General features: G+C 35.5%; 1 long non-coding RNA gene across 3 annotated transcripts; it reads right to left on the reverse strand.

Annotated features, from left to right (window-relative positions):
• Positions 1–947: 947 nt before the first annotated feature.
• Positions 948–22581, reverse strand: LOC116525746. Of its 3 annotated transcripts, XR_004257804.1 has the most exons (5): positions 21997–22581; positions 16755–16849; positions 14536–14681; positions 6846–7024; positions 948–1104 (listed from the first exon to the last, which is right to left on the reverse strand). It is a non-coding gene; the product is annotated as an uncharacterized LOC116525746 (long non-coding RNA). The 3 variants fall into 3 exon arrangements; XR_004257803.1 differs by lacking the exon at positions 14536–14681 and having other exon boundaries at positions 21997–22564; XR_004257802.1 differs by lacking the exons at positions 6846–7024; positions 14536–14681 and having other exon boundaries at positions 21997–22259.
• Positions 22582–24422: the final 1841 nt, after the last annotated feature.

A 24422-nucleotide genomic window follows, 5' to 3' on the forward strand; every position in this document is an offset into this window, starting at 1 on the left:
CATTGCACTGCACCAGTGAGAATTTACAGCACTATGTAGAATAAGAGTGATGCTAGCAAACATCTTTGCCTGGTCCTGATCTTAGGGGGAACTAATTCAGATTCTCACCATTAAGTATAATGCTAGCTTTTGTGTTTTCTGTAATGAACTTTATCAATTTGAGGATAATTCCCCTCTGTTTCTTATTTTTGGAGAGATTCTTAAAATTATAAATAGATGTTGAATTTTATCATGGATTTGATCTTTATTAACTGATATGATCATGCGATTATCCTGTTAATATGGTAGATTATATTGACTTACTTTCAAATATTTAAAAGCTTTGCATATCTGGAATAAATCCCACTTGGCTATGGTGCACAATTCTTTTTTACATAAGAATTACATAATTATATTATAAGAATTACATAGTAAGAATTATGTAATTATGTAATTCTTACATAAAAAAAGAATTATGCATTCAAGTTGCTAATATTTTGTTTAAAAATGTTATGTCTAAGTTCATGTGAGATATTGATCTGTAGTTTTTCTCTTGTAGTCTCTTTGGTTGTAATATCAAGGTAATTTTGGCCTCGTAAAATGAGTTGGAAAGATGCTGTAAAGAATTTCTAATTTTTGGAAGATACTATATAGAATCAGGGTAAGCCTTCTTTAAATGTTTGGGAGAACTCTGATATTGGAGTGACTTGGATTTTTGTCATAAAATCTTGATTCTTTTCTATCTACATTCTGTCCTTAGGAAATTTAATTTGTCTATTTTAAAATATGTTTCACCTGCCAATAAATCCCAAATTTATATCCCCAGCTCCATTCCATTGCACTTAGAATAAATCAAACCTTCCCAGCCATAGCATATCAAATTCCTAACTGGCCTCATTTTTAACCAGTTCTTAAGTTAGGTCCCTGTTTGTCTGCTAGGGTTGCATAACAAATGACCACAGGCTGAGTGACTGAAACACCAGAAATTTGTTTTCTCACAGTTCTGAGAAAGGCTAGAAGTCCAAGATGAGGGTGCCAGCAGGGTTGGGTTTTGGTTCTGGTGAGGTATTCCCTTCTGCTTTGCATATGGCCTCCCTCTCACTGTGTCCTCACTTGGTCTTTTCTCTGAGCATGGAGAGAGAGAGAGAGAATGAGAAAGAGAGAGAGAGAGAGAGAGAGAGAGGGAGAGAGAGAGAAAGAGAATCTGGTGTCTCTTCTTATAAGAACACCTATTGTATCAGCTTAGTGCCCTGCCGTTAGTCTTCATTTAATCATAATTACCCCCTTAAAGGCCACATCTCTCATGCAGTAACAGTGGGGGTTAGGTCTTCAACATATACATTTTTAAGAAACACAATTCAGTGCTTAGCAGCACCTAATCTTGCTTCCTAGAGTCTACATACCTTGTTTTCTTCTCTAAATCAAGGTCACCCAGCTCACTCCTATCTTAGGAGCTTTATGATTACAATCCCTGAAGTAGTTTTTCCCTAAATCAACATGTTTGGATCACTTTTATTACATCTCAGCTCAAATGGAATCTCTCTAGTGAGTGTCATGCCCTGACAACCCAATCCAAAGTCTTCTCTACATCTTGGTCATTGTTTTCTATCCCATTGCCTTGTTTAATTTACCTTATATAACTTACTGCTGTCTAAATAATCTTTTTCACTTCTGTATTCTGGGTCCCTTGTCCAGTTTCTGGGATATGGTAAAGGATAAAAAATAATTGATAAAGTTTAAATGAATGGGTTTTGTTTAAACAATGCAGGCAGATTACATGGAACCTATTAACTATATGGATTTCAGCGTGCTTGGTGGTATTATGAAATCCCTAGAAATGAGCCATGAATAAGAACCTCTGGCTTATATTTATATTTTCAAGAAGATTAATAAAAATAACTTTATAACTTGTTGATTACAGAGAACACATTTAATGACTTTAAATTCCTATTTCCTAGGGTTTGGGTGGAAAAAATGGTAACAATAGTAATCGTCTTAATTTCCTCTAGTTTTCCAGATCAGAAGTGAGGACAAATAGCATGGCTGCATTCTTTGGATTCTTCCTTTCTAATTTATCATCCAGAAAGTGCAAAGAAAGACGTATATTCATCTCCCCATGTATACAATCTAAACAGTGCATGTGAAAAGAGAAGGAAAATATATACATGTACAACATTATTTTCAAAAAGGAATTGTATTCCTTACCCACACAGTGTTCTCTGTTGTGAATTTTATGGTAAACCATCCATACACCTGAACATAATTAGCCTTGTTAGTACTTTACTTACATTTAGCTTCCGTTTAACTGCAAGATAGTTGTTAATGGATGAAATTTGTTCTAAGTGAGGTAATAGGTCTTCAATCTTTGAATAAAATAGGGATTTATAGGAAATTTCCATTTGCATCTTTCAGAGTTATCAAATATTTAGGGGTTTGTAAAGAGCATAGAATACCATTTAAATTGAAGTCAAAAAATACCTTTCTTACACTCTATAAGAGATTTGAACTTTTAAGAGATTATCTACATGCGAAGCTTTGATAAAAATTTCAATGCTTTCTTGAAAATATGTGATCAGAAATGCTGAGGAAAGATACCAAAACTTTTCTGGGTGGTTATTTTCAGGTTATTAAACTCTTAAATCACATATTTTTAAATGATTTATATTTGTGGAAATTTTAGTAATAAAATAATATTCAAGAACATCTGCTTCAATAAGCATATTCCCCTGAATTCAGAAAGCTGACATAATTTGTGAGCCAAAGTCTATGTTCACATCTTTTCTATTTCAAATGTAAATTAAATGTAACACTTGGGAGACTATAAAGAATGTAATTTGGCCAAGAGAAAGTGGCTGCCTTAATTTAACATTCTTTCTTAGACTGAAGCAGGGTACATGTTCCTCAGTAGACAACCAGAACAATATAGGTCATTGCGTGATTTCCTAAAATCAGGAGATCTTTTGCATGGCACGCTCCCCACAAAGTGAAAAATGGCTGGCTTCCAGAACTTGATTTTTTTAGGACAATTTTTCTAAAACATCATAAAAATGCAACTCCATATTCTTATACCTTAAGTACATTTCTTGTCAAATTCGTGACTTTGTTTTCACATATTGCTTTCCTAACTATTGCTCCAGGTGAAGGGTGAGTCCTCTTCTCAAGATCAATATACCTATAGCATGGAAGGAAGAAAAAAAAGGCATTAGAAGAAGAAGACGAAAAACCCATTCTGATGAGATAGTTGTTGGCTAGCTCTTGAAGACAGCTGTACATAAGACTGTACTGCTAGCAAATATATTTTTAAATAGTGACATGATCACACATGAAGCTAGCCCAGCAAAATACTGTTCCCAAACTAATATCTGAGATCCCCTGAGTGAGGTAGAAAGGCAAGAAATTGTTTCTATCAATAATGAACAGACAGCCAACATATTAAAATAGGTTTTCAAAATATAACAGACACACAGGGTATGTTGCAAGAGTTGTAAAATAGAGAAGAAAATTACTTTTAAGTCAATCTTCAGTTTCTTGTAATAGACCAAGGAGCTTAGAGAATTGCATATGAATGACAAAAACTATATATAAAAGAATATAAATATATATATATATATATATCTCCATATATCCTAGATAACTAACATATTAAGGCTTAGAAGTAGTAAAGTATTATTATTTTGCAAGGTTTACAATAATGATTCTGATCCAAGAGCTATTTTTCCCCCAGGGGACATTTGGTAATGTCTGGAGACATTGTTGGCTGTCATGATTGAGGTGGGACTTGGAGAAGCCACTGGCATCCAGTCAGCAGAGGCCAAGGATGCCTCTAAACCTTCTACGGTGCTCAGGACACTCCCTCATTCACATAAAGAATATTCTGACTCAGAATGGCAATAAAGTCAAGACTGAAAAATCTTGATTTAGATGTATCATTTGGACAGGCATACAGATGAACTTTTAAGAAGTCTTAAGTTTATGGCTGAGTTTATTTAAGGGAAAATATCAGATACCTGCCGCTGAATAAAGAACACACTTTCCACGTCACTTCTCCAAAAGATTAGTCAATACATCCATGTTCCCACTGCCACATTTTAAAAGATATGCTTGTTTATTTAATTTCCTAAATGAGGGAGAATAAGAACATTTTAAGTTATCTCAATAATTTCCAGAGGACCTCAGCAACTAGGACATTATACCTCTCATCTGAGGGGAAAAAAAAAATGGCAAACATTTCAGGACTTTTTTGTTTGTTTGTTCTGGCAAAAACGGAAAGGCTACAAATGCATTCACTTTCAAACTGAGATTTAAGGGCATTTTATGAGTCTTTTGAATGCCTCTCCAAGTTTTGCAGGAGTTGCTACATTGAAAGACTGCAAACTTAGTTGCCATAAAATAGACATTATTTTTAATTGTTTCCTCTCAGCCTTATCACATATATGTACAAAAAAACAGCAGCATGGAAAATCATTATTTACAGTTCTGAACAGCTTTCATACTGTCATCAGTCTATAATCTAAGGTGTTTCCGCATTGAAAGAAAATATACTGGGGCAACAATGTGAGGGAAGAAAAGCTAGAAACTGCCAGATGTTCTTGAAACCTTGTATAGATACTTACACAGATAATGTCTCTCTTTTGTAACTTCTCTGATTCCAGGTATCATTATTCATGTGGAAGCGTAGGGAACTTGTCTCCAACGTTGAAGGTCAGTGTAAGCCTCACCTCATCCAGACTCACTGAATATTGAGGCTGCATAGAGAATAGTTCCAGGAATCTATCCAATTTGATTTACTTTTCCAATATTAAAATTTGGATTTTTTTAACTGAACATGCCAATTCCTAAAAAAATAGCATCAAAAAAGAAAACCAGGCCTTCTTGCATTAAATATCTGGGGATGCTGAACATGCCCATCAATGAGTTGGGCCAAATATCTCTGAGGATGAATCTTTGTAAATAATCATTTTAGCTGGACTGATTCCTTTTGTCTATGTGTTCCCCTTATTCCATCTAAACTTTAGGCATTGTAAATGTGTAATATACAGGTTAGTTCACCTGATAATAATGATTGGACTATACTTTTTACTTGATTGATTGTCTCTGGACTTAAATTAACTGTACAGATGTTCCATTTTCAGCCACTATAGTTCACAGTCTATATTATCAGGGTAAAATTCAACTGTAAATACAATATTAGAAGTTTTACTGCTGTAAGAGATTGGGAATTGCAGGAATGCAGTGATCTGAAACTATGAGTCATGGTATGAGTTCTCCGCTTTTATACACAAATTAAAACAAAGCAAACAAAAACCTGCAAGATGAAAATAATATAAATAAATTTAGTAAACCTTGTAAACAAGTAATTGTCTATTTTTTGGTGTGGTCACTTCTCTCTTTACCTTTGTTTATTACTAAAAATGATACTATGCTCCCAAAGAATTTTAGAACAAAGAACATGGTGAGTTACTTAAGGAACAGATAATACTGTACCTTATAATATATGAAAATTGGTTTACAATGATTGGTTTCTTTTCGTTCAAACTTCAAAGCAGCACACCAAACAAGACCTTCAAGGCTCAGAACAAAGTCAGTGTTGACTGACTTTGAAAGACATATAAAATTTGAAGGACAATAAAATCAAAAGACAATAAAAGTTTTTCATTACTGAAATCTGAGGAAATATAAAACTGAACATTCATGTTAGAAATATTTAATCACACAAAGATCATATTCACAGTTATTTTAATTAATTTATTTCTATAGAATCTTTGCTGTATCATTTGTATCTTGGTTACTGATTTTCATTGACTGAAAAATAATCAGAATACCTTTTTCAAACCACCCATTAAAGTCCTTTCACATAAGAGGCAGACAATCTAATAATGATGCTCTAGCATAAACTGCATTCTGAGGTGGTTACTTGAATAACCATCTTGGTTACCCCTCATGGGACCGTAAAATTTCTTTCAAAAATATGTCTTTGGTCTCAGGGCACGGTCACAGGAGCACCAGCTGAATGTGTGGGAATGGTTTATGCTAACACACTTTCAGTCCTGAAATTGATCAAAATCACATACCATTAGCTGTTTAAGAGTTACTGTCATATTTCCACAAGCATAACAGCACATTCAGTCTGATATTGAAGCTCAGGAGGCTGATAAAGCACTTTCTGCAGCAAGATGCTAACCAAAAGAAAACAGATCAGGACTTATGTGCAGAACTTGAAAAGAGAAATAAAACATGTTGTGACACACTTGATTGTTTCAAAGGCTTTGAACAGAAGACTTCACACATATTGGGTTGTGGCAGAATTAATTGGTAAAGCTGCTGTAACAAAGCGTACTTAGAGAAAATGATTTATGGCAACATTCCTTTCATTTTTTGTTATATATACATAAAAACAGGGGAAAAAGCATGGACGCCCCATGGTTCTAAGGTGTCTTTGTTTACCTTATGCTAAAAATGCATCAGGAGAGCAGGCATCCTTCATTTTCAGTTAGTTATGGTTCACTTTTATTTTTATTTTTCATAATGGACTTCTATTGAGCATCTGCTATGTTTTGAATAATTTACCTCACTAAATTCATCACATAAAGGCAGAAGCCATGGATCTGACAGCTTAGGGTGACAGGCTAAGTCTTGGGTTAGAATTGCATGAGTATTTCTTTTTCCACTGTTCCATAGCTACTTTCAAACAGGTTAACATTACCCTTCTAAGACCTTTGTCTTCTTCAAAGAGGATAAAGTTTTCTATATCATTGTGGAGCTTGTTTGTACATGGAGAAAACTGTCGCCTTCTGGTGAATTACATTAAGAAATTAAATATAAACCTAACGCATACAAACGCCAGTAGCAGGTAGAAGGCCACTAACCTTGGTGAGTCCTGTGGATATTTCACTTCCCAACATCCCTTGAATTTCTGTCCTTGTTTCAGAAGTGAAAAAACAGATGTTTGGGGAGATACAGAAGTCTGTGGAAGTTGAAGGTGTTAATAAGTGGTGCCCAGGTCTGCTTTATTCCAAAGTCTCTACTTTTTACACCACAAATTATTCTTTGTAAAACTAAAAGAGGGAAACACTAATTCCTGGATGCCTTGTTCTGGTGGAGGCACTAAATCACATCACAGAACATCCAATTACTTGGCTCTCTCCTTGGACTTCAGAAGCCTACTCTCTCTTTGTACAATCCACAGCATTGTCCGCACCATTAAAATCTTACAAAATGCTTTTCCACTTGTGGATTTTGAGAATTTCAACATCTAAATTTTTTCTAATTGTTGTTAGGACTATAGCATGTATTTAAAAAATATTATTTCAAAAATGGAATTCCTTTGGGTTTACTCATTATTTTCCTATAGATTTTTTTTTTCCTGCAGAAACTCAGTAATAGAACCTAGTCTTTCTCTGGGAAGTCCCCATCATACATTCAGTACTTGTTCTTTAAAAAGGAACAACCATTAAGGGTAATAAGAATGGGACTAAATGTTCTCTATGAAAAGATTCTGGAGACAGTGTCAGTGCTTCCTTAAAACATTCCTCAGAACATGTTATTTTTTAAAACAATAACACATCCTTTGAAGCAAAATTGCAGTAAAATGCTTTTATTTTGTTATCTTCTTAAAGTGCAAGAAAGGTAAAGACAAATATTAAAAACAGAGTCAAGCCCACTGATGCAAATAGCTGTGGTTTGAAATTCTAATAAAAACAGTTTTTATCATACTGGATCAGCTAACTTTAATCTCATAAAGTTTTTAATCTAAGTCTAAATAAAAATAAAATGCTTCCAGAAAAAAAAATTACCCAGCATTAATAGTTCTTCTGAAACATTTTTAATTTTTTCCATCTGGTTACTTCCAAGAAAAACTATTCAGGATTTCCAAATAATGAAGAATCAAGCTAGGTAAGTCCTACTCACAGAATTTCAGAAAAATTACCAGAGGGAATAAAAAGTGCTCTTAAATTTCAAAGGCACAAGTTTTCTCCACCAACTCTAGCACATTTCATGACCTCATAACCAAGGTCATGCAAATAGTCCACCAGAAGAGATTATCGCAATGGCTATGCAATATCTCTAGCTTTTTATGACAGTATTGGCCAAACCAGGCTAGATGGCAATAAGAAAGACTAGAATTTTTATATGGCTAATTTTCAATCATATTCAGATTCTGTTATCTTGACAGGTACAAATATCCACACAGTAAATTATCCATTTCACATTTATATTCTTCAGATAATTAAAGGCATTATTTTTACAAAGAGAAAAAAAATTCCTCTTTGATTCTCCATTATAAGCTCAAATGTTGAGAATAAGCAAGAAATAGGAAATGCCTATTTCAATAAATGATGAGATTCTTTATCTAAAACTGCCTTTGTATCCTCTTCCACTCATGCATGCAATTGACATCATCATTGTCATAACTTAGCTGGATCATCCAATTTATTGCACATATATTCTACTTTACACGTAACTGCAAATTATGTTTCTAAATTTGCTATCACTGCATGACAAAAGCATCCCTTCTGTCAAATTTAAATAACTTTTGACTCACCTATCTGCAAGCATATCTATCTATTTATCTGTCTATCTGTCTTCTATCTATCTATCGATTGATCTATCTTCTATCATCTATCATCTATCTACCTATCTACCTACCTACCTACCTACCTACCTACCTACTTATGTACCTGCCTTTATATCTGTATGTGTAGAAGTCATTTAAAATTTGTATCAACCCTATGGGAAAACACTATTATTTTCTGTATTAATAAATGAGGAAACTGAGTCACAAAAGATAAAGTAATTTGCTAAAGGTACTACAACTAATAAACAGAATCAAAATTCTGTGATCTGACCCCAAAAGTCAAAGTCTTTAACCACTTATAATTTTGACTCTCATTATATGTATGTACTCCATTACAACAATTAATGTATAAAGCAATTTTTAACTTCTGTACAATGGTGCATTCCTTTATGATAAGGATACATTTTGAGAAATGTATCATTAGGCAATGATGTTGTTAATCACCATAGTGTGTACTCATAAAAAACCCAGATGGCATAGCCTACCACAAACCTAGGCTATATGGTTTAGTCTGTTGCTTCTAGGCTATAAACCTGTATAACATATTATTATTCTTAAAACTATAGGCAATTATAACACAATGGTAAGTATTTGTGTATCTAAGTATAGAAAAAGTACAGTAAAAATACAGTATTGTAATCTTATGGGATCACTGTGATATGGGATAGTTATATGCAGTTTATTACTGATGAAAAAAATTATGTGATACATAGCTGTGTATGTCTATTTCCTTAATAGTTTGTAAGCTCTTCAAAGAAAACATTTTCGTTTCTATGTAGCCAGCAACTATCACAGGGGCTAGTACACAGGTAAAAGAGATTTTTTTTGAATAACTATATAAATAGTTAACTGAACTAGTCACATTGAAGTTATTTTTTTTCTCTAATAGCTCTGGATTTTTAAGGTTGAAAAAAATACTATTTGTCAAAGCCAGTCTACCAAATGGTTTTCCCAATTATCCTTACCTCCTAGTATTGTATAGTCTTCCCATATACTGTATCACAGTTTGTGTGACCAATAGAATATGGCAGAATTGATGGTAGGTGCTTCTGACGTTAAGCTATAAAAGACTGAAGCTTCTCTCTTCAGTCTTTTGATTTCTTTGATTTCTTGTTCTGGGAGAAACCAGCTGCCAGGTCTTGAAAACACTCAGGCAGACCTGTGGGGAGCCCCATGTGGTGAGAAACTGGAACCTCCGAATAACACTCAGCAGAAACTGAGGGCTTCCAACAACCCCATGAGTGATACTGAAAGCAGATCTCCCAACCCCAGTTAAGCCTTCAGATGACTGCAACCCGGTAACAGCTTGGATGCAACCTCACAAGAAACACTGAGCTAGAATCAGCCAGCCAATCCATTCCTGGATTCCTGACCCTCAGAAACTGATAATAATAAATGTTTGTTGTTTTAGCTGCCATGTTTTATAGTAATTTGTTACAGAGCAATATGTAACTATCATATGCTAATATTAACAGTGAGATGGTGGCAAAATAGCAACTCACAATGTGGGAGTGGCTTTAGAACTGAGCAATGGAGTTTGAGAAAAGTATTAGTGACAGCTTGTAGTGCCTTGAACACACTGTCAATAGAAGACTTGTGCTTTTTCCTAAAGCTACAGGTGAGGTCTCACAGGTGAATGACGTAAATGTTAGAAACTGGAGAAAGGGATCTCATTATGTTATAGGAGAAAATTTAGTAATGCTTTTGCCTGAAGTTATGCGGGAAGTAGAAAAAGTACTCAGTAAACTGAGTGATCAATAAAGATATATAAATATCAAACAAATAGATATTTCAATAAGTGATAGTTATATTAATTATTGTTGTAACATAGTAAAATAAATATTTAACAGGAAGACAAAAGGGCCACTTCTGTGGTAGATTTTGACACTCTTCAAACTATTTACTGGATCACATTGAGGTGTCCTTCCCTCTTGAGGGAGAGTTTTACACCTTCATCCTGTTGAATTCTGACATGTATATGTGAGTTGACTTAGCCAATGAAACATGAGTGTGGTAGTAGCAAATACAAGTTTTAGGAGCTAGCACATGCTTCAATATTATTATTTTCCCTATGGTGAAATAGATAGATAAGAGTCACTCCATTAGTCCAGGTCCTGAAATAAAGAGTTCTAAAACCAATCAGCAGTGGAGATGTAGTGTGAGCAAGAAATACATGTTTGTGGTTTTAAGCCACTGTCATTTGGTTCCTAACTTAGTGTTTCCTGACTGGTTCAGTTTCAGACAAGAGGTAGAATTGGAGGATAAGGAGTACTTTGACTCATGGGCCATTGGAAGAAGACACTACAGATAGACAATATTGCAGAGACAGGGGCATCAAGGTGTATGAGATCATGAGAGAATCATGGATGTCTAAAATGTAATGCAGAAATTAAAGCAGAAGCTCTAACCCAGCTGCCATAAATTAGAAATCAATGCTTATAGTTGTACGATATGATACTCAGATCTTACTGTTTTCTAGCAAAACTTGATTGATATAACACTTGATCTGGTTTGGCTGTGTCCCCACCCAAAATCTCATCTTGAATTGTAATCCGTGAATTGAATTGTCACTCTTTTATTTGCCCATAATCCCCACAATCCCCATATGTCAAGGGAGAGATCAGGTGGAGGTAAATTGAATCATGGGGATAGTTTCCCCCGTGCTGTCCTCATGATGGTAAGTGAGTTCTCACAAGATCTGATGATTTTATAAGGGGCTCTTCCCCCTTCGCTCAGCACTTCTCCTTCCTTCCACTTTGTAAAGAAGGTGCTTTGCTTCCTCTTCATCTTCTATCATGGTTGTAAGTTTCCTGAGGCCTTCCAGCCATGCTGTGAGTCAATTAAACCTCTTTCCTATGTAAATTATCCAGTCTCCAGCAGTTCTATATAGTGTATGAAAACAAAATAATACATCACTGAACTCCAATTCCTAAAAATCTGAAATATCAATGACCAACTCTCCCCAACTCTATGTTTATTTTAAAATAGTTGACCACAAGGTTCCAGATGAAATTCACCATCTTTTAAGTAAATAAAGAATTAATGGAAGAAAATTCTCAAATATTAAATGTAATAGGTTTTTATTTGGGGGTTATTTTTTAGTCATTTATCCATGTATAAGTTAGCTTGACCAGGTCACCTATTCCACCTCAAGAAAATTTGCCCACCTATTATGATAAGGAGTTATTGAATTATGAGGAATAGAATGATATGCCCCAATTTTACATTACAGAGTTAACAATGGAAGTATTTTAGAAGATGAAGGTTAAGTCCATGAAGGCATAGGGAAGGAGATCATTGTAATAGTTGAAGGGAGATGTGTTGTATTCATAACCCAAGAAACTAGAGAAGAAGGAAGAGACATTGAAGATAAAAGAAGCAGGAGAATTCAGTCATTGGGTGGAAGTGTTTATAACAACATTGTAGGATCATGAAGTACAATATGTATCACTTGTGTGAGATTAAATTGTTATTCAGGAATGGTCACTCCATTATTTCTTATCTCTCTGAGAGGAATTGGCATTAGCAACACATGGGCATGTAACTTAGTTAATGGGGTGGGAATGACCTAGGTTCCAGGCCTAGGTCTTAAGAGGCATTCTTTTTTTTTTTCCTCTCATTGTCTTTGGGACTTTTCATCCCACATCAAGAAAACATTCCCCATCCAACCTACTAGTCTCAAAAGGTGAGAACACTTGGAGCAAAACTGATCTGGATAGATGGCTGAAGCCTAAGACCAGCTGATCGCAGTCAGCCAAGATCAACCAGATGTACCCTTCCCACCCAGCTGCCATAAGTCAGAAACCAGTGTGTATAGTTGTATGACACTCATATCTTATTGTTTTCTAGCAAGACTTGTTGGACACACCACTGAGCTCCAACTTCCAAAAATCAGAAATGTCAATTACTTGCTACCTCCAATTCTATATTTATTTTTAAATAGTTGACCACAAGGTTCCAGCCAAAATTCACCATCTTTTAAGTTATAAAGAGTTAATGGAAGAAAATCCTCAAATATTGTATTTAAAATGTTTTTATTTTGTGGTTTATTCTTAGTTGTTTATCCACATATAACTATGAAGAAAGGCATGTAGATGCACTTGTTCAGATTTCACCTCAAATCTGAGAATATGTATTTTAAAAGTTGTTTTAAGTTATCATTAGAAGCAAGAGCATAAAGCCATATGAGAAGTACATGAGTAAATGTTAGTTTTACTTAGTCTTTAAGAAACAAGCTTAGGTGAATCAATTATATATTTCTGGGATATAGTCAATGTTCTTGTCCAAAACCCACTAGAGGAAGCAATTTTAATTTTCGAACTTTACATTGTTTTTAAAAGTTCTTTTTGACTCTCTTATTGGTTTGAAATAATGCATGTAACGTTTTCATATTTATTAGCCTAAATAAGAGCAAATAAAAGAGTGAGAATATATAGGGAGAGATTTTATTTGCAAACTTTTAAAAGTAGCTTACTTTAATACCCAATTCATTTGCAGATTATAGTCTAGATAGAGCGCATTAAAAACTATAATAAAAATTATCAAAAGGTTTGCAAGGTATATTCTCTTGTTTGAATTAAGCCCACTTTAGGGGATTGTGATTTTCCCCTTTTTATCTAAGTGCTCATAAACTGGAAAATAGCCCTTGTTTGTTTCTGAAATATTTTTTTTTGGTTTTGTGATTTGACAGAAATGGACTACAAAGAAAGCAAGGTAAACTGCTGTAATGTATGTCTAAAATCTATGACAATGATACCCAGGTGATACAAAGGTTGCTAGAGAATGCCAATTGATTGGAATGAACAGTCATTTTTTAGATCAGTTAACACAATATTTTGGGAAAACAAGTTTGTCCATGAAATGTGAGTAAGCCTCAATTTGGTACAGCCTCCTGTTTAGATGTCCTAAATGTTTGTAGGGTGGTGTCACCAATATATTGACCCCCCTACTGTTTAGCTTTTTAAGTTTTTTTTTAATTATGGAATTAATATAACAGCACTATGGGAAGATTAAAATAATGTAAAAGAGATTTTAAATAATTTTAACATCACTCCTGTTTTCATTTTTGTGTGCTCCTTTGTCTTTTAATAGAGCTTTAAAATTAATTACTAAGTGCCAGACAATGCTTTAGCACATGTAAGTCCCATGGAAACAATAGAAACTATTATCTGCTTTTTAGAGAGATGAGTTGGAGACTTTAAATAATGTCTTTAAGGTTACCGAGCTACCAAGTCCCAGGGCTGTGACAGACAACTAATTGTTTGATTTCCTGTCCCAAGCCTCTTAAATATGTGACTTACATAGTTGTAAACATAGCGTAAATAAAATTTTATGTCCTGTTTTTCCAAATCAATGCTGAATTATATGTTCTACACAAGAACGTAGCTTGTTATTTTAGCAGGTTGGTTTTCTTTAATTTAGATATTTCCTAACTTTCTTAACCATTCTCCTATTATGAGATATTGGACTACTTTCAAATTCCCATTTTCAAATTTTATAGTTTTCAAATTAATACTATAATTACTATCTTAATAAATCCAGCTTTTAAATCATTTACTTGTTTCTGTTTTCCTCCCCTATAGGCTAAAAGGTTTGGAAATTCTGAAGATTTTTTAAATGTGTAACATCTAAATATGACTTTTCCATTGTCTCAGTTTTGGCTAGGATTTCAAAGATCAAAAGTATATGTGACAATTACTGTTACCTTCTGAAGAGAGATGCCTGATCTTTTCAATGCGAGCTACAAAAGGGCTTTCACAAAACAGATTCAGCCTCTCTTAGTCCATCACCTACCTTCCCTTATATAACAAAAGGTAAGCATTCATTAGGGGAATTGATAAATTATTTTTTGGAACAATTGTCAGCATTATTCAGCATTTCTCTTTCCTTCCTCCATACTTTCTTAACTAACCTCAGGCCAAGCGAGGGAACTTAGAACTTGATATATGAGGGATTTAGAAAGCAAAGAGGCCAGCTCTCACCTGCAAAATATAAAGACAGGAGATTGGCTGGAAATAGTCCTGATGGCTGAACATGGAGAAAAAGTAGAGCCAGTGTGGACGCTCCAGAGGGTAGTGAGGCATGAATTACCTGGAAAGGATACCCATATGTGGCTTACCTGCAAGGGCTAACAGACGACAGAACTAAGAGGCTATTGGAAGATTGCCCAAGAAGCAGGGGTTCAAGTGGATGCCATTGATTGATAAATAACTTTTCAACCCTTGTTTCATAGCTAGCTAGTTGGGGCACTGCCCAATTCAGTGAATAGTATAGTGGATTGTTTTCACTGGCTTTTTCGAAGAACCTGAAAAATATCCTAAGTGGGAAGATAGCATTTAGGTATCGCCTGGCTCTAGATTACTACTGTGTTGATTGATATGCAACTTTTCAACCCTTGTTTTTCTTTTCCACCCAACATCACCAAGAGGGTGGTCAAGAAATAACATCTTGAGTAAGGGAAGAAGAAAGGATAAAGTGGAAAAATAATGGGTATCTGTTTTCCTTACTATAATTTTCCCAGTCCCACATCAGGAGTCCAGGAAAGAAGCTTAAAAGAGAATGAGACAATGAAAGATTTTGTGTTTTGGTTTTGTTTTGTTTCTTAAGTTTGACTAGGCTTTTGTACATCAGCCCTACTGGTAACCTGAAGATTAGTTATCAGAAGTTTTTGTGCAGGGGCAAGGATAGAAAGTTCAACACAGAATTTATCAGGCTGTTGCTGAAGAAAAATATAATCGTTTCACAATTTCACCCACTAAATTCAGTTATTCAATCAACAAATACACACATTTTCAAGTTGCATTCTAAAACAGGTTTACCAATTTACAATATCATCAGCAATGAAGGAGAATCAGTACCATGATACTCTTTCTAGCTTTAAACATTCTCTTTCTGTGTTAACTATAATTAACATATGAAATAGGACCCTAATTTATGATACTTTCTTATTATTAGCATAATTAAACAGTTTCCATTAGCATATCTGCTATTTTTATTTACCCATTTATACATTTACTGTAATATTGATCAGTAAATTATTGTTAATCATGCTAATTATTTTCTTATAAATTTAGCATGAGGGATTAAGAGATGAACTCAATCCCCTATTTGACACAACTATCACTGTAATTTTTTTACATTAGAAATGTTTTAATGTATTGAAATTTCAACTGTCAATTTTTTTCTTTAATTTCTACTCTGTTTCTTTATTCTTTTGTCATGAGATTTCTCATGTTTAAATGTTTGATTATTTTTCCATCTAAAGTTTATTTGTATAAAGCTCAGATTGCGATAAGCATGCGTTGAGTATAACAAATTGGCTGGAAAAAAACTGTCATTTGTACGATATTTTATTTTTCATCAATATTCATATTCTATTAATAGTTTAAAGCCCAATTATTCTCACTCTGTAGGAAAGGCTGAAGTGACTTTTAACAATAGATTTTCTTTCCCCCCCCAAAAAAAAAATCCAAGCAACTTCTCCCTTTGTAAGTATGGAACTGCCTAAGCTCAGCTTCTCTTTTTCTGCCACATCCACCCTCTCTCTCCCACCCCCACCACCGTTAGGATTTACATACCATCCATTGTCAGGGACGCAAACTCCACTACAGTTTGTTAATGTCCAAGAAAGGCCATCACCTCTGAATCATTTTTTCCCCACACATAAATCCTTGGGCCAACAAAGAAAAGTGGTATTTTTCCATTTCCATAATTCCTGTTATTTTAAGTCTATCCCTTAACCAAAGTGGCTTTTTGTTTTTTTTTCCTTGATAACTCACAGGTTCAAATGTAAAAATTTATTATTACAAGGAACAATTATGAGGTTCAAAGCACACTGTGTGCATTCCATGCTTCTAGCTTCTGGTACTGATATACGGAATAAAATATTTGTGGTTGTCTACTCGCATGAAGTGGATGGATTCCAACCGCTGGTGGTGAGAGGCTTAATGAATGTCTGCCTTCGTCAGACCCAACAGGGCTCTAGCATCATGGGAGGTTGCCCAAGTGCCATATTGCAGGCATCTCAAAAACAAACTTTTGACCATTTAACTTATTCTTTCCAGTTACTCTTCAACGTCAACAATAGCAACCACCAAAGAGGAAAAAATGGCTTTGCTTATTTTCTTACTTTAAATATTATTCTGGATTTTAAGATTTCAAGATCTCTTTCCCAAAACATTGAACTAGACAAAGCACTGACCTTTTTGAACACCTTTGGGTTTTGCTTCTTCAGTGCAGTCTGTTCAGTATTTTGATAATTTTCTGCTCATAAAGTCTTCCTTATTTGATGAGATACTTCATTTTCATAGTAAAACCAAACAAAAACAGAAAAACACAACATTCTTAATAGTTGCCATTTTCTTGCTGTCTCTGTTTACCTTTTTCTTAATAAGACTAGGACATAGTAGTTCCCTCTTCTGTGCTCCTATACAATGCTTATAACTGCATAATAGAACAAAAAATGCATTTTAGTTACTTGTATGTATGCTTGCCTCTTCTGGGATACTGAAAGCTTCTTGAGGTTACAGATCCATCCTGTGCATTTTATTTACAAAGCACATAACAAAAAGTCCAATACATGACAGGTAGTCAGTAATATGCTCTAGTAAATGAATTACCCTGATTTGTATATGATATTTTGAATGCCTCAAGATTTTAAAATTTCTGCACATTGATATCATACTGTCAACAGATCTTTTGCTGTTCAATGTTCAATAGCTTATCAATAATAGTTCAATTTAATGCTCTAAGAAATACTATCTAACAATACAGCTGACTTTTGGCATATCCAGATACTTAGTTTTGTGTTTTTTGGTGTGACAGAGACTGCAAATATGCAATAAAATCCATTGCCATTTCCCACTGGGTGCGCACACACACACACGCACACACACACACACTCACACACACACACACACAAATGCATTTCCTATTACATTTTGCAATTAAATATGGTCATATGACTTAATTGTGACAACAGATTATAGGCAGAAAAGATGTTAATCCATTGTAGGCCCATTTTATCATAATACCCCACAAGTGACCCTCGCTTTTTTCTATTTGTCCCTGAAAAGGGAAGGATCCGAAAACTGATAACACAACCTTAGGATAAAGATCAGATTAAGGAAATGGGTATTCACAAATATTATTTTGAAAAGCTTTGTGGAGGCTGATAGATGAGGCTGGAACAATGAAGGTCCAGGTCATGTTGTTTCATAGCCAAACAGGTGGCAAAACCATTTCATACATTAAACAGAAAGGCATAACACACCTCATGAGCCTATAAGCCTGTAGTTTTTGGATGTTAGGACAAGAGATTGATATGAGAGTAACAGTGACTATTTGCTACTATTGGCCTTTCTTAGCAATATGTTGCAGGAAGCAGATGAGCACAGACAAAAACAGGCTTGTTTTGAAGCAGAAATTGAAGTGGATATGTATCCAGAGATCAATAGCTTTTAGAGTTAGTAAACCTAAGTGCTTCTGCATCCTAATTAAGATAAATTGAAAAAGGGTCTGAATGACAAGAACCAAATAAGATTATTGGGAAAAAAAAAAAACAGACAATTTAACATAAAGATTAGATTAAGGAAACAGTATTCAAAAATGTTATTTCAGATAGCTTCAGGGAGGTTGGGAGTGGCCTGGAAGGGTATAGGTGAGGAAGCAAAAAAATAAATCAGGCATGAGAACTATCATGATGAAAAACACTTCAAATGTAGTTTTTTGCACATGGAATTAACTAGAAACAAAACTATTTAGATGCCTATTAGTTTGGGGAAAATTGTTTTGTTAAGGATTCTATCAGCATGGACTAAAGGTCTGACTTCTTAAGCTTTAAGGTTATTGCTGAGTCCACCAACTTTAATCAGCACCAAACATAATCGCCAACTCCCACTTCCTGAAGGCCATGGGGAAGACAGGCAAAAAAGAATCTCTCAGAGGCCGGAATTGGTAACCTTGGAGAAGAGTGAAGAATGGAGTTCTAAGGAGCATGATTGAGGAATAAATGAAACATTTTTTTCCAGCCAAATGGTAGGACCTTTAATATCTGCCTGGCAGGATTTCAAAAATGCTATGGTCCAGTAACAGCTGCATGCCTCTCATTTTTTCCTTTACCAAACAAGTATCTAAAATGTTTTCCTGTATCTATGTATCACCTCTGCATGGTATGTGCATGCCTGTGTGTGTTTGTGTGTGTGCGTGTGTGTATGTAAATATACATCATTTATAGATATAGAGAAGCTACTTCAATTCTGGTTTGGAGAGATGAGCATCACTCAAGGATCCTGGACTTTAAGTTTTATGCAATGACTTGTTGGGGCTGAGTTTTCCACTTTCAGAAAGGACATCTGTGTTCATGTGTATCAGGTAAAATGGAATAGATGTTTGGTGAACAAACAAACAGAATTGGCACAGACTGACTAGCTCTTCATCAAATGCATTTTCTTCATGTTCCAAGCACATAGATAGGCTGTATTTCCTAACTTCCATTGTACTTAGGTATAGTTACATAACTGATTATTGTTAAGGAAATATAAGTAGAAATAATTTTCACAGCCTCCAAGCCTGGGCGCATAAAACCACACACACAAAAGCCTTGCTCTCTTTCTTCATGTATTAACCGAACAGGGAAAGCTATCAAGCTCAGTAGGAAGGCAGATGCAGAATATGAAAGAAGTCCGAGTCCTTGAATAGTCACTTAGAAGATTGCTCTTCCAGAAACTCCTGATGTGAATAAGAAATAAATTTTTATTTAGTTAAGCCACTGATATTTGTAGCTTTTCTCTTACAGGCTGTGTTACGCAGAATGAAAACACACCCTCAAAGATGTCCACTTCCTTATCTTTGGAACTTGTGAATATATTAAGTTACACGGCTGAAGGGGGAAAATTAAGGTTGTATGGAATTTAGTTTGCTTGACAGCTGATCTTAGAAGAAAGGGCTATTCTGGGCTATCCATTTAGGCGCAATGTAATCACACAGTCCTTAAAAGTGGAAGAAGGAGCAGCAGAGGAGATCAGAGTGATGTCATATCAGGACTCTCAACTCACTGTTACTGGCTCTGAAGATGGAAGACAGGTTATAAAAGCGAAGAAATGCAGGTATTTTTAGGTTCTGAAAAAGACAAGGAAATGGGTTCTCCCTTAGAGTCTCCAGAAGGGAAGGTAGCCCAGCCAACACCTTGATTTTTGTCCAGTGAAAAACACTTCAGACATGTAACTTAAGAGCTAGAAGATAATACATTTATATTATTTAAGCCTCCAAGTTTGTGGTAATTTGCTACAGCAGCAAAAGAAAACTAATACATAGCCATTAACATTGTATTATTAAGTTTAAATTAAATGGCATTGTATAAATCCCTCATGCATCTCCTCCTTTCGGCCTATGAAAACATACTTTCAGATTGTTAGTTCATACTCTGTATAAACGCCTAAATAACATAAAATTAATACCTTCCAGGAAGATTTCAACTTTAGAGGGAAATCAAGTATTATAGTTAATGCATAAATCTCTACCAGATGGAAATTCAGTCTGGCCTAGAGAGTGGGAGAATTATTATTACAGCCAGCTGAATGGCAACATATAGTTCTCTTAGTTTACCTTCCAATGTTTCAGAACCACGCTTTCTCTGATTTTAGATTACCATTTGTTAAAGAGTAAGGAAGCTACTAAAACTGGGAAATTGAACTGTAGGATACCTAATCTACAAAAGAGGTGCGTTATCTGAATACAGAAAAAATACTTTAGCACTGTAGCTTGTTTTTCTTCTTCCAAGATGAAAGGCGTTAGAGTTACACTAACTGGTCTTGTAGATCCCTCTCTGTTCTAAGCTGCCATAAAGCAGATGAGTCTATATTTCTCTAATGGTTCCCATGCAAATTAGTTTATTAGTAAATATAAGTTTTCACATGTTTGGCTTTTTCCCACTATAATTGTTCTTATGATTGATACGCAACTAAGAAGATATGTGACAATAATTGGTAGTGACAGAATGACTATTTCAGTTATAAAATTGTTTCTTCACTTAATTGTCAACTGGTTAGGAGAAGTGGGATAACTTTGTCTTCCAATGGAAGAAAAAATTGACAAAGATATTGTAAATAAAGTTTAATCAGCAGACATCAGACTTGGTTGGAATCATACACATGGTAGTAACAGTCAAGCAAATATGGAGAAAAGATAATAGACAGCATCTGGAAATGGTCCTGAAAAAGAAACAGGACACTAAATCTCCATTAGCAGAGAGACAACAGCAGTCTTTTTGTGTGGTTTACTGTTATAAAATTCTGAATAGGAATTCTGTTTCACAGCTGTTAAAAGAGAATTGAAATACAACTGTGTCCAATAATTGAAAAACAGCTGTTCATTCGCCATGTCTAAAAACAATTATATAGGAGAAATTGGCTTGGCAGTATAGCAAAAAAAAAAAAAAAAGTTTAATTGTTTTAAATTGCTAAAATGGGGAAGAAATCCGATATTGGAATAGGAAATTGTATGAGATCATAAAATCTACTTTTCTGAGAGTTGAAAAATGGTTAATATTTTCTCTGCCTGATGTGCTATCTGAAGGCAGGAAGGAGTCCCAGTTTCTCTCTTATAGGCCCTTAGAGAGATCATTGTGATGCCAGTTTCCCTTTTTGTCTATTTTTCCTCAAGATATGTGCATATACTGTGCACATATCTGACACATCTTCTTAAGACTTCCCTTGACAGTAACTATTTCCCGCTCTACTGCAGACTAACAAAAATGGAAAATTAAAGGGAAATCAGTGGTCAGTGTGAGTCCTGAAAATTATGTTCTGCAGGGGGATTCCCCATGAAACACAAAGAGAAGACACAAAATATGCAACTTTTCAAGTCACATTTACAAAAGCCTTCTATTTTATCATAATTCACTCACCAAAACTACAATTGGATAGTCCTTTAGCATTCTGCAGTATTTCTCAACACCAACAAAAAGATAGTAAGGAATGTTCACCACAAGCCATGAGTAAAGAGAGCTTGTACCCCTCTATGAGGATCTGGTCACTCTGAATGGTCAAGTAATCAGGGGAAGTTTATTGTCAATGCTCGAATAGCAATGCTTTCAGCTATGTGATAACCTGCTTTTTTGCTTGCTTTCTATTAAAAAATGTACTTGATTCTGTGCAAATTCATAAACCAAACCCAAGATTCAGGGGTTAAAGGAAACAGTGCAGTAAACAAATGAGACAGACATGCTAATACATTGGAAACATGCTATTTAAATTCAGACTAGTTAAACAGGATGCCCTTTTGTCACTGACCAAATTGTTAAATTGGTGCCTTGGCAAGAGCCTTTTGTACTCGTCTGAAGATTCCTGGGATCCAAACCTCTGTGGTATTAAAACAAACAGAATAAATATTTTCCTTGAAGTTTACATCCAAGATCTAAATATTTCCAAGCATGTCAAACTCACTTTTCTCCTCCACTCCCTGCAGGGTCCGTGTAGACTTCGGCTGCCAAAGAACCCGGTTGAACTTGCCTTGGGAGGGGCTCCATCCCTGAAGACAGGCAAAGCTCAGAGCCAGGCGCAGAGTGTCTTCCAGCTGTGCTACTCTGCTTGGCAGAAGGAACTCAAGCAGCAGCAGGTGTGCTATCTGCTGACTTCAACACACAGAGACAGGGGAAGGCTCTGTCCTTGCTGCTTGTTCCCTAAGCTTGAATATCTGCCATTCCCTTTTACCTATTTGCAGAGAAGTGCCAAGAACCTACCCTGGGAAAGCTGCATTTCCCTTTATTAGCTTTTAGTGTGCAAGTCAGCTTTGTAGCTACATGACTTTTAGATCTACTTAAGCTAGTTGTATCTGTAAAATCAAGTGATTCCTCTACAGAATCTAGCAGTGAATATTAACAAGCGGTGTTTTTCCTCTGTCTCCCTAGTTTTGTACAGTTTTCCATCCAACGTGCAGCTGAAGTTCTCTTAGAAAGAGAAGGCAAAGAATCACAACTGAGTATGATGTCAGTATTTTTTTTGGACCATGTATCTTGGGGACTTACTCTGAAAGTGTCCCAGCGTAATCGCAAAGACAATGCTCTGGTTTTTATTTTTCTTCGTTTGCAGTTACTGACAGTAAATTTTCAAACTGCCATCACAAATTCATTGTAACTGAACTCAACCAGAAATAATGAACGTAACGTGGGCATCAATACCTTTGTCTCTGATTCCATCAATTCCTTGTCATCTCCCATCTCCTGTGTAGAACTAACAGAATTTGCTCTGCCTTTCTGCAAAATCACAGTCCACCATGGAGGCCTTGGTTAAGTCGTTTAATCTCATTCATCTTCAGTAGTCTCATTTACAAAATGAGGATACTAATTCCTAGATCCTGTAGATTACAATGATAATGATTAATGAACTGATTCGAAAGCAAGAGTCTCCTGGGAAGAAGTAAAAACAAAACATAAACATAAAATCCTTGCAAAACCCATTACATATACTTACTGCATACCAAGCACTATGTAAAGTGTTATATCATAATATGTAACCCTCCAGCAGAACTTCCAAGGAACTGTGACAAAAAGTTGTGCCACTTGGGACTTCAAATGTGATTTATTTTTGGTTACTCTGACTCTATTCCAGATGTAATCTGAAACAACTCCCTGCCTGTTCTCGCACAAGATCTCTTTCCTTTCTTCTTTTCTAATCTCAGTCCTACCCCATCCTAAATTAAGCCTTAGCAATTTACAACTCCTCTAAAACGCTGTCTAATTGATTTTCATGACTCTGATTGAATGTATCTGCCTAATTCCCCTGCCCCCCTCAGGCTTGGAGCCAGGTGGAGAATAGCTTCAGATGGGCAGTATCCTATCTGATAGGATGGCGCTCTTGTTATCCACAGTAGGGATAATAGCAACAAGACCTGAAGTGGTATCCTGGAGCAAGGCCACCATGAGAGCTGTGATGCAAAAGAGGATTGCTAATCTGAGGACATAAAGCATAGTATATGAGCCAATACTAAATCAAAACAGAGCATAAATAAGGACAACTAATAAGCCATGTCTAAACACTATGAAAAGGTTAAGCGGGAACTTTTTTTTTTTTTTTTTTTGAGACAGAGTTTTGTTCTTGTTGCCCAGCGGGGAGTGCAATAGCACGATCTTGGCTCACCTCAACCTCCGCCTCCCGGATTTAAGCAATTCTCCTGCCTCAGCCTCCCTAGTAGCTGGGATTACAGGCAGGCACCACCAAGCCCAGCTAATTTTTGTATTTTTAGTAGAGACAGGGTTTCTCCATATTAGTCTCAAACTCCCGACCTCAGGTGATCTGCCCGCCTCAGCCTCACGAAGTGCTGGGATGATAGGCATGAGCCATCGCACCCGGCTGGCAACTATTTTTAAAGTGGAGAATATATGACTTTTTAAACATTTGCAAAATCATGCAACCGTTATCACAACCTAATTCCAGAACATTTTTAATCACTACAAGAAATTTAAAAAAACCATTTCCATCAGCAGTTACTCCCTATTTCCCCTGGCCCCAGCTTCTGGCTAACCCTACTCTACTTTCTGTCTCTAAACATTTGCCTATACTGGAAAATGCGCTTCAACTCTGGTTGGCATTGTTCTTCTGGATGTATTGAAAGACACAAATGCAGTACATTCTTTCCTGTACACCTCCATCGATAATTCACGTCAAGTGTCACTCTGATTTTGCTATCCCTTTCATCAAGATGTTAACACCCTCTTCTCTTCCCTTCCCTTCCCCTTACACAACTGTTTCCACTGCTCCTTTGTTTGAGGTTAAGATACTTCATCCTAAATTCCATCTAACAATTTTGCATCCCCCTACTTCCACATGTGCCCTTAAATAGGAATCCAAAGTTTTCGTATTATTTAAGACTA

Source organism: Sapajus apella, unplaced genomic scaffold, assembly GCF_009761245.1.
Source record: "Sapajus apella isolate SASKATOON/1434 unplaced genomic scaffold, GSC_monkey_1.0 scaffold48, whole genome shotgun sequence".
NCBI classification, from domain to species: Eukaryota; Metazoa; Chordata; class Mammalia; order Primates; family Cebidae; genus Sapajus; species Sapajus apella.